The following is a 4,346-nucleotide window of genomic DNA, read 5'->3' as shown; positions in this document are numbered from 1 at the left end:
TCGGCAGGTGATCTTCTGGTATACCTAACACATAGATGGGCGACGGCCATTGAAAGCAAGGGGGAAGGCCTGGCAGTTAGCCTGGATATAGCGAAGGACTTTGATTGTGTATGACGCAAGGCGCTCCTCTCAAAACTTCCATCATTTGGGCTTCCCGAGAGCTTGTGCAAGTGGACCTCTAGCTTCCTCACTGGGCGCAGCATACAGGTCGTTGTCGACGGATATTACTGGAACCCGAAGCCCGTGAATGCTGGAGTGCCCCAAGGCTGTGTGCTGTCTCCCACGCTGTTTCTTCTGCATATCAATGATATGTTGGACACCTCCAACATTCATTGCTATGCAGACGACAGCACTGGTGATGCCGTATACACGGGCCACGTAGGTCTCTCTCGGGAAATTGTCGACCAGTGCCGGGAGAAACTTGTGTCTTCTATCGAGTCCTCTCTAGAGAAGGTCGTGGAATGGGGTAAATTTTAATTTTAAAGGTTTACCTTGTCCAATTTAACCCCCAGAAGACTGAAGTTTGCGCGTTTACCACTAATAAAACCCCATTTGTCGTATCACCGCTCTTCGAAAACACTTCCCTCAAAGCCTCGCCTAGTATCGGAATACTGGGTCTCGAAATCTCGAGCGATTGCCATTTCCGTGGCCATGTGGAGGGCAAAGCCAAATTGGCTTCGAAGAAGCTGGGCGTCATCAATAGAGCACGGAAATACTTCAAGCCGGCCCACATTCTAGCGCTCTACAAAGCGCAGGTCCGGCCACACATGGAGTATTGCTGTCATCTCTGGTCTGGCGCACCCCAGTATCAGCTCGATCCATTTGACCGCGTCGAACGCAGAGCAGCTCGAATTGTAAGGGACCCAGTGCTCTGCGAACGGCTGGATCACTTGGCGTTGCGTTGAGACGTCGCTTCATTGTGTGTCTTCTACCGCATTTATCACGGGGAGTGTTCCGAAGAGCTGTTTAACCTGATTCCAGCTGGTGAATTCCACCTTCGCACGACACGCCACAACTTAGGTTATCATCCTCACCTTCTGGATGTGTGGCGGTCTTCCACAGTGCGGTTTTCAAGGAGTTTTCTTTCGCGTACTACAACGCTGTGGAATGAGCTTCCTTGTGCGGTGTTACCGGGACGATATGACATGGGTACCTTCAAAAAAAGCGCGTACACCTTCCTTAAAGGCCGGCAACGCTCCTATTATTCCTCTAGTGTTGCAAGAGATTGTGGGCGGTGGTGATCACTTAACACCAGGTGACCCGTACGCTCGTTTGTCCTCCTCTTCCATAAAAAAAATACGACACTACATATTATATTGTAACTAAATAATTAAGAAAAAAACGCCCACCGAGTTTCTTGCGCCCATTCTTCTCAGGTCTGAGGCATACTGTTTGGAATGGGTGGTAGTTTTTTGACGTTCAATAAGTGATTTTCAAACCTATTTTGATTTAAAAAAATCGGTTTGGTCAAAAATTACACTAGTGAATGTCACTTGGGAAAATTGAGTTTTAATTAGAAGAACTGACGACAACAAAACTGTTTGCACTGTTTAAATCAATATTTATAATCAATTTATTTATTTATTATTTAAGTAAATAATTACACTTTTGAATGTCTAAACATTCAGTTTACTTAGACATTCAAAAGTGTAATTCTATTTATTTCATGTGTGTTTACCACAACTTGGCAATTTTTTATGACAATAAGGAACGAAATGAGTAGGCCGTTTAGCTAATGGTAATTGATGAGCCATGCTCATCACAATGCAGTGCCGTTTAGGATTCTTGAAAAACCCAAATATTGTGATCGTCATCTTGAGACATAAGATGTTAAGTCTCATTTTCCTAGTAATTTCACTAGCAACGGTACTCTTCAGACCGAAACACAATAATGCTTAGAAATAACTGCTTCACCGCAGAAAAAGCCGACATCCTATGCAAAGGAGCCTCCCATCCTAGAATACAACGCCCGCCGGTACATACGTCATCACAATACTTGTCCTCGGCGTGCGGCTGCGCAGTTTTGAGCCATATCTCGACGTCGTTAAGGTCGCAGTTCATGTACAGCGTGGTCCAGAGCGCACGCGCACGTCGGATGAGCGAGTCGGAGCCGGGCACCAGCGCCAGGCGGTGCCGCGAGCCGCAAGTCACGCGCACTCCCAGCAGCTCGATGCCGCGCTGCATCGACGATGACGACCAGTAGAACACCTACAACAAATATTGTATATCTTTCGAAATTGGACGTTATTCCAGAAAAACGTTCCAAACCACAATCATGTCGAATTTGAGTTAAGAACACAAAACTTATCACGTGATTCATATTAACGGACTGACAAAAAATGGCAGCCCTACTGGCACTCTTTATATGACATCATGACTTAGTAGCCCAACCCACAAGTATGGAATACACTAATATTTATTAAACTTTAAACACAAATTCCTTAAAATATGACGTTTGTGGCTTGGAACGCTTTTCAGGAACAACGTCCAATGATAAGTGTATGTGGATTGATTCTGTGTCCATTCATGAATTTCCCGAGGCTCAAAGAAAAATACTTAATTATATTTCGTATTGTTGTTAATAATTGTTTAGAATAGTCTTCTGAAATTCTAAAATGTAGCTAGAGCAATCAATAAAAAGTATGAAAGTGTATGTAGCTGGTAATTTTTTTAAATCAAATATTTTCAATGTCGTCTCGTTTTAGCTTAAAAGAATATCATTGTATAAACTTAAAATTCCTTTCATAAAAAACTCTTCATCTGGCAACCTTTCTTGCAGCAACTATGGCTTCATCATTTTCTTATGTCCTTTCAGATAATCCTTCAACCTTTGAAGAAAAAACCAATTGGATTCACTAGAGACTATAAAAAATGTCTGGATCTTGTTTCAACAGTTACAAAGAATGTTCAGTGTCGTTTGATTTTGTGAATTGTTAAACATTCTGGGAACCCAGGGTAATTTTTTATCCCTAAACGTTCGTGTAAAATGCTAGCAAAATACCAGTAAAAGTATTTATCCACACCCATACTTTAAATCCTCTATTAAAGATTCTGAAACAGTTAGCTTATTGCCAATATTAAAACACCCAATGGCATAATAACCATGACATCATCCAAACAAATGTTGTAATTAAATTCAGTACAACATTATATAGGATTTAATGAATCTTTTATAGAGGATTCATATTATAGGTGTAGATAAAGTCTTGTATGCAACTGTTGATAATTAGGTATTAAAACACTCATGTGATACTATTATCACAACAGTTGCATAAATAACTATTGCAACGCCCCTGGTATATACTCCTGTCTCTGAAAAAATAGTGGTGTCAGTCACCTGCAGATTGTGCAGCGTGAGTGACACGCTGACGTTCCTGTAATGTCGGGAGAGCTGCGGCTTGCGCGGGCGCAGGTTGTTGAACACACGACCGCGACGAGTCGGCCGCGTAGTGCCAGACAGGATCAACTTCAGACTCTCGAACCAGCTGTGTCACATTCAAACATGGATGGTAAGAGCACTTATGGTTGAAATAAACAATAAAAGGGTATACGCAAATGGGTCAAATACTTGTTAAATCAAATCGAATCAAATCAAAATCACTCCATTCATGTAGGTCACAGAAATGACAATTATGAATGTCAAAAAAAATATTTTTTCTTATTGAACCTACCCCTAAGTACGTCGTAAAGGATTGAGCTTATGATAAGAAGTAGCAAGAAACTTAAATAAACAATATCAGTTCAGAATCAGGAATCAAATTTTGATTTGAGAAAGGAAATCAATTTTAAAATGTGAAAAATTTATAATATTGCCATTGGTCAAGTGAATGTGGTGTAAAAGTATGACAATAAATGTCAATAATCAATGACCTATTATCTTATTTTTTTTTTATGAAATAGGAGGACAAACGAGCGTACGGGTCACCTGTTGTTAAGTGATCACCGCCGCCCACAATTTCTTGCAACACCAGAGGAATCACAGGAGCGTTGCCGGCCTTTAAGGAAGGTGCACGCTTTAATTATCTACCTTTGTCAATAAAAACCATGTGCACCGATGTGTCCGCGTAGATTTACAAATAATTTTTTTTTAAGACTGAGTTATTTTTTTTTGGTTGAATATTTTTATCTACTATTACTAACTTACCGTAATGTGCTCCCGTACAGCAACAAGACGGGACCGTCGTTATCTAAGGGCTTTGTATCCATACTCAGATGTAACTCCACGCCTTGAGACCGGAACGCTCTGTACGAGTCGTGTTCCTGTAACGAAACCAATTGTTGCTACCGACAAAACTATAGGGAACGAATTTTGAGAATATTATTTATTACAGTCAAACTTATAGTAC

Source organism: Leptidea sinapis, chromosome 34 (assembly GCF_905404315.1).
Source record: "Leptidea sinapis chromosome 34, ilLepSina1.1, whole genome shotgun sequence".
Lineage (NCBI taxonomy): Eukaryota > Metazoa > Arthropoda > Insecta > Lepidoptera > Pieridae > Leptidea > Leptidea sinapis.
Note: the sequence above shows the minus strand (reverse complement) of the source record.